At 42.9% G+C, this 15,797-nt stretch overlaps 1 non-coding gene across 1 annotated transcript; it reads right to left on the reverse strand.

Moving 5' to 3' along the window:
• Positions 1–7,249: 7,249 nt before the first annotated feature.
• Positions 7,250–7,324, reverse strand: Trnas-cga (transfer RNA serine (anticodon CGA)). Its single transcript has one exon. It is a non-coding gene; the product is annotated as a tRNA-Ser (tRNA).
• Between the last annotated feature and the right edge of the window lie 8,473 nt (positions 7,325–15,797).

A 15,797-nucleotide genomic window follows, 5' to 3' on the forward strand; every position in this document is an offset into this window, starting at 1 on the left:
GGAGAAAATTGGTGATTGGAGTTTCTTCAGAAGATCCCAGCGCAACGAAATACGCCTTACATTTAATGATTTCCAGACCAAATTGTGTACCATGACAGTGGTAGTCTCTCCCCTGTTCCTCGATAGTGAAAAACGTGCTGTCCATCTTCGAACTTTCTTGATACACTACTGGCCATTAAAATTGCTACACCACGAAGATGACACGCTACAGACGTGAAATTTAACCAACAGGAAGAAGTTGCTGTGATATGCAAATGATTAGCTTTTCAGAGCATTCACACAAGGTTGGCGCCGGCGGCGACACCTACAACGTGCTGACATGAGGAAAGTTTACATACACAAACGGCAGTTGACCGGCGTTGCCTGGTGAAACATTGTTGTGATGCCTCGCGTAAGGAGGAGAAATGCGTACCATCGCGTTTCCAACTTTGATAAAGGTCGGATTGTAGTCTATCACGATTGAGGTTTATCGTATCGCGGCATTGCTGCTCGCGTTGGTCGAGATCCAATGACTGTTAGCAGAATATGGAATCGTTGGATTCAGGAGGGTAATATGGAACGCAGTGCTGGACCCCAACGGCCTCGTATCACTAGCAGTCGAGATGACAGGCATCTTATCCGCATGGCTGTAACGGATCGTGCAGACACGTCTCGATCCCTGAGTCAGCAGATGGGGACGTTTGTAAGACAAAAACCATTTGCACGAACAGTTCGACGACGCTTGCAGCAGCATGGACTATCAGCTCGGAGACCATGGCTGCGATTACACTCGACGCTGTATCACAGACAGGAGTGCCTGCGATGGTGTACTCAAAGACGAACCTGGGTGCATGAATGGCAAAACGTCGTTTTTTTCGGATGAATCCAGGTTCTCTTTACAGCATTATGATGGTCGCGTCCGTGTTTGGCGACATCGCGGTGAACGCACATTGGAAGCGTGTATTCGTCATCGCCATACTGGCGTATTACCCGGCGTGATGGTATGGGGTGCCATTGGTTACACGTCTCGGTCACCTCTTGGTCGCATTGACTGCACTTTGAACAGTGTACGTTACATTTCAGATGTGTTAGGACCCGTGGCTCTACCCTTCATTCTATTCCTGCGAAACCCTACATTTCAGCAGGATAATGCACGGCCGCATTTTGCAGGTTCTGTACGGGCCTTTCTGGATACAGAAAATGTTGGACTGCTGCCCTGGCCAGCGCATTCTCCAGATCCGTCACCAATTGAAAACGTCCGGTCAATGGTGGCCGAGCAACCAACTGGCTCGTCATAATACGCCAGTCAGTACTCTTGATGAACTGTGGTATCGTGTTAGAGCTGCATGGGCAGCTGTACCTGTACACGTCATCCAAGCTCTGTTTGACTCAATGCCCAGGCGTATCAAGGCCGATATTACGGCCAGAGGTGGTTGTTCTGGGTACTGATTTCTCAGGATCTATGCACCCAAATTGCGTGATAATGTAATCACATGTCAGTTCTAGTATAATATATTTGTCCAATGAATACCCGTTTATCATCTGTATTTCTTCTTGGTGTAGCAATTTTAATAGCCAGTACAGTATATTCCGTTATTCATATCTGATAAGGATCCCACGCCGGAAGGCATTACTCCGGAAGCGGACGGACGAGTGTATTGCAGGCAGTCACTTCAGTACATCTGTTGCATCTTCTAAGCGTTCTGCCAATCAAGTACAATCTTTGGTTCGCCTTCTCCACAGCATTTTCTGTATGTTCTTTCCAATTTAAGATATTCATACTGCAATTCCTAGATATTTAGTTTCCTTTACGGCCTTTAGATTTGATTGATTTTCTGTATAACCGAAATTTAACGGATTCCTTATAGCGCTCACGTGGATAACTTCACACTTTTCATTTTTAGGTTTCATTGTCAATTTTGTTTTTGATGTTCTGATGATGTTACTAGACGATAAACGACAGCATTATCTGCAAACAGCATAAGACGGTTGCTCAGATTGTCTCCTAAATCGTTTATGTAGACAAGGGACAGCAGAGGGACTATAGCACATCCTTGGGGAATGGCAGCAACCACTTCTGCTTTACCCGATGACATTCCTTCAGTTACTACAAACTGTGAACTCTCTGATAGGAAATCATGAATCCAGTCGCACAGCTGAGACGATATTCCATAAGCACGCAATCTGATTACAATTCACTTGTGAGGTACGGCGTCAAAAGCGTTCTGGAAATCTAGAAATACGTAACCAGTTTAAACCCCCTTGTTGATAGCACTCGCCACTTCGGTGAGTAAGTGCTTCCACCAATATACGCTAAATGGCGCCGTGTAACACCGATTTTCTTGCGCAACAGTTGGCGAATCTGTTGTGACTTACAGTTCTGTGCGAAAAAGTGTGACAAAATCAGGTTGTGCAATATTCACCGATGCCGTTTAACTGCAAAGCGATTGGTGTTTACAAGTGTATCATTCACGTTGCTCGATTAATTCTCAAGAGAGACAACTGATCAGTTTTTTGTGCGCATGTATATACCCGCTACTGTACTACGATTTCTGAGGTCATGTGCAAGATTTCTGTGTTTCGGGGATACTTCCAGCACTGGTTACTGTTACCCCAAAGTTACAGATATACAATTTATAAAGCAGTGTTGATGTCCATGACAGTGTGTGACAAGGAATGAAGTTTGTTTAGTCACAAGTGCTAGATTTTGTCTCGATAAATGAAGAACAGATAACCTTAATTCTAGCTGCAATGGTTGTTTTGAAAAGAGGATTTAGATCTAAGATGGGTGAAACGGAAGGTATTATGCTCAGCTAAGTTTGGAGCTATCTGTGTGTTACTCCATCTTAGTACCTTTCACTATATTTATAATTTTAATGGTGGATCACGTTGATTTATGTACAGTATCAGGCTTTTTTTTAGTTTATGAGTCTTAAAGAAGCACTTAAGAAAACCTTAAATCAAAGTGTTTATTTCTGTGTGGTCGAAGATTCATTGTGTTTTTGGTTGACCACAAATGGAATGGTAGCTGACAGTTGTAGTGGAAGTAAATATATGCCTGTCAGTGTATCCCCAAATCCATGATAACTTTCACCACTTACAATTGTTTCCATTACTTTCTCTGCGTTTTTTTTAAATTTATTGTATTAATTATTATGTAAACCTTTCACACAACTCACCACGTTCACTGAATGCAGAATTTAAAAGACACTCATGATAATAAATGTGAATCTGCGAATCGGTCAGAGTATACCCAGTTTACGGTATTCGTGAATTTAAGACTGCAGCAAGAAAATATAAATCGGAATTCAAACTGGTCTTTGGCAGGTCACTTACGTTTAATGTTATATACGTACGAATAATTAAACTTTTGTTTTTAAATTACGTATTCTGGCAATTTTGCCGCTGCCAGCTGCACACTTTATTGACAAATGTAATAAATAAATCAGCCAGGAATTCGAAATTGAAGACTTCCAGAATTTACTCCTAAAACAGGGGAATACGGGGAATCAGTTGGGGAGCGAGTCCATTTTTGTATGCAGTTACAACAGTCTCATAATTTTATAAGCAGCTTTTATACAAATGAAGTATTAGTGAAGAACATTAGTTACATAAACTATACGATGAAAATTATTGCATTCAACATGTGGTGTCACCGCCAGACACCACACTTGCTAGGTGGTAGCTTAAATCGGCCGCGGTCCATTTAGTACATGTCGGACCCGCGTGTCGCCACTGTGTGATCGCAGACCGAGCGCCACCACAAGGCAGGTCTCGAGTTATGGAATAGCACTCGCCCAGTTGTACGACGACTTTGCTAGCGACTACACTGACGAAGCCTTTCTCTCATTTGCCGAAAGACAGTTGGAATAGTCTTCAGCTAAGTCCATGACTACGACCTAGCAAGGCGCCATTAACCGTATCTGAAGATAGTCTTATTTGTATTATCAAGAGCGATGTACCACAAGGATCGAATGAAGTTAAGTATTCGAGGAGCTGCATACTTTTCTTATTAGCATTCACTAATTATCCTGTTCCAGAATTCACGCCCGTCTGCGTTAGATTTCGGCCTCCTCTATCTACAAGGTGTTGGCACATTTGCCAACACATCACAACAAATCTTATATATCATTGTAAAAAATAAATTACAAACTATATAAACTACCTAAGAAAAATTGAAAATGAAGCAAAACCTGCATCTTGTGTTTCATGGCTGCTACGGTACACTGGTTTTAGTATGATTTATCGTACAAGACAGATTTTATTTGCTCCTTATAAATTATTAATAGTTCGTAAGTTATTTGTTTGAAATGAAACAAAAATTATAACTAAGAAACGAGAAAATCTTCCTTTCCAGGAATTGTTTTTTTTTGACTTTACTTTCAATTTCCTTTGTTTCAGTGAGCTATATGCACGATTATGTCACTGAAGTCAAATTTAGCAGGTGTGTCGTGTTCTGTCGACAAGATAGTTAACTATGACGGTCTGCTTTCACCAATTCTCCAAAGATCCTTGCTGAAACTTGACGTGTCAGATATTCATTCACACTAGAACAACATTGTATGAACAAAAAAAATACTTCATACAACGCAACACCTAGTTGCAGAAGTCTTAAAGTGCAAAATCCCACAGTGCAGTATTACCCTTAACCGTCCAAAACTAATTGTGGGCATACCACATTTTTAAGAATGTGTGTGAACAAAGTAAAAAGAATAACGCGGAAATTATGGCCCTAAACATAGTTCTTAAAGAGGGGGTTCCACAAGTGTGAAATCAAACTGAACAACTTTGCCGGTGCTGCAAATCATGCTCACCATATGACTAGGCTGCGTCCAGTGTGCGTTGCACATTCGCTGAACCCTTCGCAAAGACGGAGTCCTCTGCAGGTTTGCCCGACTCCAAGATGAGGCAGCCTCCATCGCGCTGCTACGACAAGTCGATCACATCCCTCTCACGTCCTACTGGAATGTCGAACTGAACACACTTGCGTACTACCGCCGAGTGTTTCTTTTGCGGCGCTCACTTACACCCTGCATATTCGTTGCGCCAAAAGGTGCCAGTCGACAATCGCTAAATTATGAACCACTGCGGACCAGTGACGAGGATTGCATGCAACAGAGAATTTCGACAAAAATAGCGCATCTTTTCCAGCCTTCAGTGACATCTTGAAACTCTCTGCTACTGTCGAAAAGCACTCATTTCAGTGCTGCGATCTGATGTCACGTATCTTTACGCCGACCGCACCTTCTCCCGCCAGTGTCCATATCCTCTTAACTGGGCTCGAGAAATTCAGAGAGGACCACTACGAGGCTAGAGTTTGTTTCCTGTGACCTACGCTTTCTACAAGCGGCAGATGCTAATCTTCAAAAGAAGTCAGAAAACTTGGAAAGCTGCCCCCGACTCCCACACACGGCGTAATATCGCCGTTGGCCGGACCTTACCCCCGTGCAGTCGTGAGGGAGAAAAATACTTGCTGCACCCACTGGGTTCTGGCCGACCTCACTTCCAAGAATCTTACGCCACCCACGCCACGGTCCCGGCGACCGGTCACCGACTTGCTTGGCCAAAGCATTTCATTTTCCTCTGTCCAGTCCTCTGCATGTTCGCATTCACGCCAGAATCATTCTTAACCCGTTAAAAACCACCACCGCGTTTCTACGAATAGACGAGGAAATTATGCAGGGTACCCTACCGCTAGTCACCGTGTTTTATACTATCAATAACAGTTTATGTACCGATTAGCCTGTTGTAAGCCTCAGACATATAAATACATTGAAGAGCTAAATAAACTGGTACACTGCCTAATATCGTGTAGGGCCCCGGCGAGCACGCAGAAGTGCCGCAACACGATGTGACATGGACTCGATTAATGTCTAAAGTAGTGCTGGAGGCAACTGAAACTATGAATCCGGCAGGGCTGTCCACAAATCCGTAAGAGTACGAGGGGCTGGAGACCTCTTCTGAACAACGCGTTGTAAGACCTCTCTGATATGCTCTTTAACGTTCATGTCTGGGGAGTTTGGTGGCCAGCAGAAGTATTTAAACTCAGAAGAGTGTTCCTGGAGCCACTCTGTAGCGATTCTGGACGTGTAGGGAGTCGCATTGCCCTGCTGGAATTACCCAAGTCTATCGGAATGCACAATGGACATCAATGGATCCAGGTGATCAGACAGGATGCTTACGTACGTGTCACCTGTCAGACTGGTGTCTAGATGTATCAGGGGTCCCGTATCACTCCAACTGCACACGCCCCACAACATCACAGAGCCTGCACCAGCTAGAACAGACCCCTGTTGACATGCAATGTACATGGATCCATAGGGTTATCTCCATACCCGTACACGTCCATCCACTCGATACACTCGGACCAGGCAACACGTTTGCAGTCATTGACAGTCCAATTTCGGTGTTGTCGGATCCAGGCAATGCGTAAAGCTTTATGTCGTGCAGTTACACCAGTGGATCTTCGGCTCCGAAAGCTCGTATCGAAGATGTTTCGTTGAACAGTTTGCACACCAACACTTATTTATGGCCTATCACTGTATTCTGCAGCAATTAGCGGGAGGGTTGCGCTTCTGTCACGTTGACCGATTTTTTTCAGTAGTCGTTGGTCCCGATCTTTTTCCAGCCGCAGCGGTGTCAGAGATATGATGTTTTACAGGATTCCTGATATTCACGGTACACTCGTGAAATGGTCGTACGGGAAAATCCCCACTTCATCGCTACCTCGGAGATGCTGTGTTCCATCGCTCGTGCGCCGACTATAGCGCCACGTTCAAGCTGACTTCAATCTTGATAACCTGCGATTGTAGCAACAGTAACCAGTCTAATAACTGCACCAGACACTTGTTGCCTTACATAGGCGTTGCCTACCGCAGCGCCGTACTGTGCCTGTTTACATACCCCTGTATTTGAATTCGCATGCCTGTACCAGTTTCTTTGGCGCTTCAATGTACAATCTAATTATTGACGGAAATGGCATGCAAAATGCTTCCCACGGTACAGCAACAGAAGACGCTTGAGTAACGCAGCGGCTTACCAATTGTAGGACATATTTTTGGTTACGAGAGGGTTCAGCTCAGTATAGCTCTCCATATGTACAGTGAGTAACAAGTCCAATAATATTATTAATCAGGCACACGAGGTTTATTCTTGAATTCTTTTATATTTGCGCAACAGAGCGTGCCAATCGAAACTTCGTGAGCAGCAAAGGCGTTGGTCAGAGGAGCAAGTAAATTACACATGAAACTTCCTGGAAGATTAAAACTGTGTGCCGGACCGAGACTCGAACTCGGGACCTTTGCCTTTCGAGGGCAAGTGCTCTACCAACTGAGCTACCCAAGCACGACTCACGCCCCGTCCTCACAGCCTTAATTGCGTCAGTACCTCGTCTCCTACCTTCCAAACTTCGCAGAAGCTCTCCTGCATACCTTGCAGAACTAGCACTCCTGGAAGAAAGGATATTGGAGACATGCCTTAGCATCAGCCTAGGGGATGTTTCCAGAATGAAATTTTCACTCCGCAGTGGAGTGTCCCCTGATATGAATTATTTCACATACCCATCGCTTTTTTTGCTTACTCTGTCCACAGCCGCGTCTAGCTCCAGCTTTCAGTTGCCAGAAATCGCTAAAACTAGGAATTATTCGATCAAACAGCGTATTTATTTCAACCCTTTTTCCTAACGTTGTAATTCTACAACATCGTATCGAAAAATGGGCTACAACATCACTGCTGAGCGAGTCGAGCAGACGGCAGCTGTGGTATCCAATGGTACTGTTGCTATGCAAACCTTAACACGTGGTAGACGTCATTTCGGTGGTAGTCGTTTATTTACGATGCTAGTTGGACAAAATGACGCTTTTCAAATAAAAATGTGTGTACACGCGGGTACTAACTGTCCTGGAAATTTGCTGTTTCTACTACTGCTTCTGAACGCGTACTGTATATTTCCACTTGTGGCTTCACGGTGAGCAGTGTGATCCGTCGAACCGTGACGCAGTAAAATTATCAGAACTGGTGCCTGGGAAAGAATTTACCGCTGAGTAATCCTTCATAATTTTACACTCTCACAAGCAGTTCTTTCCGTCACGGTAATAACATTACACTCTCAATTGTTTTTACTCCGCCGGCCCCTTGTAATCTTGTGTCACTGGTGTGTAGTAATGGGTAGTACTCCGGTTCTGCGTTAACAAATAACTGAAGAGTGGAAGTCGACATTATTAATTTCGTTGAAGTTATTAAATTTACTTTCTCTGATCATTTCTTCGGGTTTCTTCTCCGTATCTCATACCGTACGAATTTTTGTTCGGTGGAACATCCTTAAGTTTCTGCCCTTATTGTACTACATCACTTATCAATTAGCCGAACGGGGTAGCCGCGCGGTCTGAGGCACTTTGTCACGGTCCGCGCGGGTCCCCTCGTCTGTGGTTGGAGTCCTCCCTCGGGCATGGGTGTGTGTGTTGTCCTTAGCGTAAGTTAGTTCAAGTTAGATTAAGTAGTGTGTAAGCTTAGGGACCTATGACCTCAGCAGTTTGGTCCCATAAGATCTTACCACAAATTTACAATTTATTTTTACTTAGCAATTAATTCCGGTGTATCACTGCTTATGCATCCATCATCTTTAATTCTCATAATCAGTAGGACGAGATTACTTTTGCAGTTTTGGATGGTGTTATAACATTGTTTTACTCGGAATTATAGAAATTTTCTGTGGTGTCACCGCCAGACACCACACTTGCTAGGTGGTAGCTTTTAAATCGGCTGCGGTCCGGTAGTATACGTCGGACCCGCGTGTCGCCACTGTCAGTGATTGCAGACCGAGCGTCGCCACACGGCAGGTCTAGAGAGACGTTCTAGCACTCGCCCCAGTTGTACAGCCGACTTTGCTAGGAAAGATTCACTGACAATTACGCTCTCAGTTGCTGAGACGATAGTTAGCATAGCCTTCAGCTACGTCAATTGCTACGACCTAGCAAGGCGCCATAGCATTTGATATTATTTTATATTGTGGTTATAACATGTACCGTCATAAGAGATGTTTTACAATTGTGGATTAAAGTTAAGTATTACATCAACTACGTACTTTATTTGCTACTATTAATTCCTTTAACTGTTCCAGACCTCACGCCCATCTGCGTACCTTTCGGCTTCCTCTCATTGTGACTTGGCTGTCTTGCCAAGTCACAACATTTTCCTTCCACAAAGCACCCAGCCAGTGCCAAATTTTCTCCAACCTAGAAAGTGATCACTAGTGTTACCTGTTCTTGTAGTTAATTATTGATAGGTTGGCCGCGTCATTTAATTTTTAACGGGACCGATAATTGTGGCTTGCCAGTAGTGACTATTTTCGGACTGTTTACTCTATTTTACGCGATATTCCTCATTTCACATTAGATTGCCTCGGCATGATCCCTTCACGGTACATTTTCAGGTTTTTAGCTCAGCTGACTGTTTCGATTAGACGTAACTCCATCCTTCCTTTATTGCTTCAGCCCGAAAACATAAACTTATGCCTTTCCCGTAAGAAAATGAAAGAAGGCAGATAGGCCTAATGCTTTTACGACGTAAATGATATACCTCGATTCCTAATCAAAGTTACGTGCTCACTTTTTAAGTCAGAGCACTTTAGTTGGGGCTCGTCGTTGTTAAATTCTCTGTTACGAGGGTATGCTGGAAAGTAATGTCCCCGAATTTTTCAAATGTAAACTGATAAGGCTTTTTAAATAAAACAAATGTTATTATTATTCTACATTTTTTTCTTCAAGTCTCCATATTTATTTCTCAAGATAGTCACACTGGCGACGATCACATTTCTCGCAAAGAGAGACCAGTTTCTTCAGACCATCACTGCAGAATGTCTGACTTTGTTGACGGTGCAAGAAACCTCACCTCTGCTTGCACCGATTTATCACTACCAAAGTAAAGTCCTTAAACGTTTTGGAAACGGATGAAATAGGATGGGGCCACGTCGAGGATGATTGATGACTGAACCCAAGGGGTCAGATTTTTGTAGATACGCAACAGTCGTGTGTAATTTGGAATTGTCATGCTGAAGGACTGGGTGCTCCTTGAGTGGAATAACTCTTCCAGTTCGAAACACGATTGCGGCAAGCTCTTCCTCACGGGCAGACACAGTTACATTACACACCTCTACTTGGACGCTGCAGTGACGATACCTCTAGAGGCAGAGGTTTGCAAATATCTAGAAATGAGGAATGACAGTGTAGAATTTTAATAACGTTTGTTTTATTTAAAGAGCTTGAACTGTTTTCACATAAAAAATTCAGAGGCATTACTTTTCAGCACTTCCTCGCACATAGTTTAATTTTTAAACTGTCGTCGGCGCTTTATGACATTATCTGTGGCATGATGGCCACTATAACAGGGTCATAGAACAAAAGAGATATTTGTTGTGTATCACTGAGATCCCGCGATTTAGTCGAACAGTGGCTCTTCTCCTTAGTCAATCTGTGAACTTTTCTGGTCCAGCTTTCTCGATCACATCGATAATTACGTTTACACATTTAAAAACACTGTTTTCTTGTCTTACAGACTCAGAAATGGATGTATAAATAACGTTCACTGAAATTAAATTGGCACGTTAGTTGCGAACTTTTGTGCCCCTGCGTGAGGTGTGAATCCTTGGGCAACTGAAAGACAGACGTGTCATGTGGTTCCTATAAGCAACAGTGTAAATCCATTTCAAATTATTATTAAGTATTAAAAGTGCAATAAGCTGACACAAATATTAAGGAATTTAGTCAGTGCTTCAGACAATAAGAACGACATTGTTTTGAACGGATCAGACAGTCTGTCCCCAAGCTTTCGTATTTATTTAACACCTCTTCAAAACAGTAGTTTCGGCTGCTGAAGTACTTATTTCGATTTATCGGAGATCAATCTTCTCTAGAGGATTTCAGTGAGGTATATTCTACTATTAATTGGGATTGAATGGATGCGATTCATAACATATAAAAAATACGTACTGTGTGTACAAGCGCAGCAGAAACGAAAATCAAATATAAAACAAGTAAAAACGAAGTGTATGTTTATCATATAGATGAGAAAATTTCAACTAAGCTGATGATGACGTTAGGGATCACTGGTAAAGGACACTACCAGAAAATACTTGCTGTTACATGAATGTAGAGCGGTTCTAGGCGCTTCAGTCTTTATCCGCGCTGCCGCTGCGGTCACAGGTTCGAATCCTGCCTCGGGCATGGATGTGTGTGATGTCTTTAGGTTAGTTAGGTTTACGTAGTTCTAAGTTCTAGGGGACTGACGACCTTAGATGTTAAGTCCCATAGTGCTCAGAGCCATTTGAACCATTTGAACACGAATGTACGAAATTTACTGTATTTCTTTGCAATGCCATATTCTAAGTAAGACGTTTTGCCTCTAAAACTTGTGCATAGTCACATAAGTATCTGCCACAATAACGAATCTAATTTTATCTATATTTCGCAGCTTCAAACGTGGCTATTGAATACACTGTAGGTACGAATTAAAAAATGCCTTGAGTCACAACTATGTGTTTTATTCAGTACACGATGCATTTCGGATCTTGTGGGTCCATCATCAGGTGTAATTCGTCTTAATACATGCTTTATTTTCTGTCTCATACGAGAGAGGTCGTGTGCTGAATAAAACACGTAAAATTGTGACTGAAGTCCTTTTATAATTCGCACTTCCAGTGTACAAATTAAATATTTCAGCTAGCAGAATTATCTCATCATTTATGGTTTCGCAGTTAAACTGCACAAGAAATGTTTTCTTCATCAGCTATTTGTGTGATTGTGTGGGTTTATATTCAAGAGAAGCAGGCAACGAAAGAAATTAAAAAACAGATCAGAAAAGGCTGTCTGTTCGAAAGTGCTTCAGTTTCCTGCCACTATGGTTATTTTATTGAGAGTACTGGGCATGTTTGTTGGAGAGAAAAGCTTTACGTTTTTCTCACTGGCAGGCTGTGCTCCTGGTATGTTCTCTAGTTACTGTTTGTCAGCATAAGGTAGTCAGTGAATCTCCATTGTAGGACAAAACCTCCCCAGACAGTTAAGCAGTTTTGTTGAAGCGAAGCCGTGGGCTGCTCGATGCCTCTTATTGGGGAGAGTCAGCACCTGTCTTTAATGAGGGCAGAGACTGGCGTTCTATCAGAGAATATTTGAGCAAGACATTTTTGCCTTTTCTGCACAAACATCAAAGTATGGGATGCGGTGGGGCCACCCAACCAGCGTGAGGATGTCGGTTGGTACATGCTGTCGAAGGAGTTGCTACTGCCACTGTGCGTGGTGCTAAGAGGCTGACAAATCGATGGGACGCTCCTCTACGTCATTGCCAATCTCTTGTTTGCTAATGTGAAACATCCCCTTAGGAAAATTTATTTTTTACTGTGCTGGAAAACCTCTACGTTATTTGATTGTCAAACAGCTGAGCAGAACTGAACGTACTCAGACATTTCGCTCTTTACTTATTCTGATCAACAATAAACTGACATACAATATTTTTAGCGCAACGCAACCTGACTTTCAATAATCCCTACAAAAGAATGGCCCTGACTAATAATAACCTATACCTTTCATGAATCACTTACCTCACAAATATCTTCGTTACTCTAACTACTGTAATGCAGCGAGGACCAATACTGCCAGCTAAATAGAAGATTCTAACTACTGAAGGCACTAACTACTGAAAAAATGGTTCAAATGGCTCTGAGCACTATGGGACTCAACTGCTGAGGTCATTAGTCCCCTAGAACTTAGAACTAGTTAAACCTAACTAACCTAAGGACATCACAAACATCCATGCCCGAGGCAGGATTCGAACCTGCGACCGTAGCGGTCTTGCGGTTCCAGACTGCAGCGCCTTTAACCGCACGGCCACTTCGGCCGGCCCTAACTACTGATAGGCATAGTTAGCAAATGAAAGATTTTGATAGAGAACAAACAATGTATATACCTAAATATTGTTCAAAAGTCATCATATATATATATCAGTTCAGGATATCGAGTATTACAAATTTACTCTTCCTGATGGACACATGTCCAGATCGTCCGCTCTCAAAATTCTGCCATCACTCTCACCACATCCACCACTGCTGGCGCCTCACCTCCAGCTGCGCAACGCTACTCGCTGTTCACATCCAACTGCCCAACACTACAATAGCGAATATTCCAACTATGCCAACCAGCCACAGACTGCACACAGCACAGCCAGTGATTTTCATACAGAGCGCTACGTGACGTTACCAACATAAAAACCTAAACACCCTACTTACAAATGTGCTTCTTTTACGCCAGGAGTGGGAACTTTCTGCTGCGTTCTCTGTTTTTTCGTGATGTAAGCGATATTCTGATCAGTCATACAGGAAACAGCACTGAGTCTTCCCTCCACAGACAATTTTTTGAAACTGAACAGTTAAGGGTTTAGAACTAACATTCTGGGCGATTTGTCTCCCGAACATCATATGGTGCTCTTTGGGGCACCTAAACTGATAAGGGGGAAATGTAAGTGTCGCAAACAGGCGTGTCAAATTCATAGTCCTGAAACAGTCGGTGCACTGATGTTTTGCATTTGGACAAATATGGGAAGAGGTTCCGTAGCGTTGTTTGGGGAGCCGTCCCAGTATTCGCCTTGGTGGCCTAGCAAAAACTTTGATAACATATATCGCAGGCCGGAGTGGCCGTGCGGTTCTAAGCGCTACAGTCTGGAACCGCGTAACCGCTACGGTCGCAGGTTCGAATCCTGCCTCGGGCATGGATGTGTGTGATGTCCTTAGGTTAGTTAGGTTTAAGTAGCTCTAAGTTTTAGGGGACTGATGACCACAGCAGTTTAGTCCCATAGTGCTCAGAGCCATTTGAACCATTTGACAACATATATCAGAACGCCGACAGATGAATTAACATCGCACCCGTCCAAGATACAAATCTAATGCGTTAACCTCTGTAGTAAGAAAAAAGGTACAGCCATTTGCATTTGGGGGAGGCGGGGGGGAAAACGTGTTAACACCGGAACGACCCAAAAGGAGTTTCGCGTCTGAGGATGTAACATTTGTCACATAAAGGGCTTCTGGCGGACTTGCCACTTGTTTGGCGCATCCATCCATCCGTCGCCAGGGGCGGCCGCGATAAACAGGTATTTAAGTGCCATATAAATAAGCCTCAGGCTCAGCAGCCGGAGGGCCCGCCGTCAGTTAAGTACCGTGGTAATTCTTTAAGTCTGCCGTAATCCAGCTCGCATCGTTATAGCTTTTATTGCCCGCGAAACAACACTCAACGGCCGGCGTTATTGTGGTAAGTGCAGAGTTCTTTACTGCCCGGCCAAACTTAACTGCCCCCCGCGCTTAGGCTGCGCCGCCGGACGCCGCTTCGCAGCATTTCGGAGCCGCCGGCGTAGATTTACACCTGCTCCGTGCTTCGCGTGTCGTTCTTGTTATAACAAGATACCTTTATTTGTCTCTCGCTCCAGTGCTGCTGTAGACCGCAAAGATGACCAACTCGCAGTTTTGTATTACTGGAAGAATGAAATGTGTTGCTCTCAGTTCATACCTGGAGAAATTTGTCAGTGTCTCCTTAGCCATAAGCTAGTAGTACAGTACGACGCAACTCTTTAAAAAAATTCATTGTTTTCGAGAGCTACTGAATACAATATATTTGCAGAGTTCGGAAACATTCAATGGTAAAAACAATATGGTAGCTGAAAGCGAAGCCTAAAGGTCTTGTGATAGCGCGGTAACGGGTTCGACTCTCACCAGCAGCAACTCTTTTCGACTTTCATTTATAAATTACATATCTATCATCAAATGAAGATGTTAATTATCATATACCGAATCGTAATTTTTTTACTAAACTGACACCTTTTATATTTTTAGCCACTAATATCGTGAAAATAAATTAAAATTAGATACAGACATGGGAAACGTCTTATTGTTAAATGAAAAAAAAAAATACTTCAGCAACACTGATCAATCTCTAAAAATAAAAAAGTAATTTTATTGTGCCAGATTTTAATATATTACGAATACTTGCATTTTCATGGAATTAATGATTAAAAATTAAAAAAAATATTTAAATACACGAGTAAATATTTGTTAATCAACATTTACAGTTTATAATGCAAATAGAATTTATAAACTAAAGTAAAAAGTTAAAAAAACTCCCAAACAGCGATTAAGGTTGTGCATCAACCATATAATGTTTCAGAACAAATGAAAATTTGTTCCAGACTGCAACTCGAACCCGGATTTCCTGCTTGTCGCGTGTGGTTGCCTTAACCACTTTGGCTACTCGAGCACACTTCCAGAAGTGGCCCAAATCTCCATTTGTCCTGGTGTCTGAGAGTAAATACCAATTTTAGAGCCACTGCAGGCTCGTCAACAGATGGAAATGTTACAGAAACCTTATATTCTGGACAAGTGCAGCTTGGCGCTGCGGTCCTTGTGGCTGTACTTCGTCGTGGTTCCCATGACAATTTATTTCGGTGTTGTACAATTTGCCAGAACGTTTCGTGGTTACCGCAAGGCCATGCAATCACTACGACCCTAGCTTCTAGCTGCACATTGTTCGGAATGTAATGTTCCTGTAACATTTTCGACTGTTGATGAGTCTGTAGTGGCTCTAAAACTAGTTAATAGTACAATAAACGATGTAAGGTTCAAGAACGGACTGCTCGGATATCATATATACAAAAGCTACCAATTTAAATTACAGTTGCAGTTCGTCATCCGTAATGGATATGATGAAGTTCACTGTTACTAGCTTTCCCTGGTGCGGATGTAGTACATTCGATGGTCTACGGCAATGGCAATCCTAGATAAACGATAT

The sequence above is a fragment of the Schistocerca serialis genome, chromosome 7, assembly GCF_023864345.2.
Source record: "Schistocerca serialis cubense isolate TAMUIC-IGC-003099 chromosome 7, iqSchSeri2.2, whole genome shotgun sequence".
Lineage (NCBI taxonomy): Eukaryota > Metazoa > Arthropoda > Insecta > Orthoptera > Acrididae > Schistocerca > Schistocerca serialis.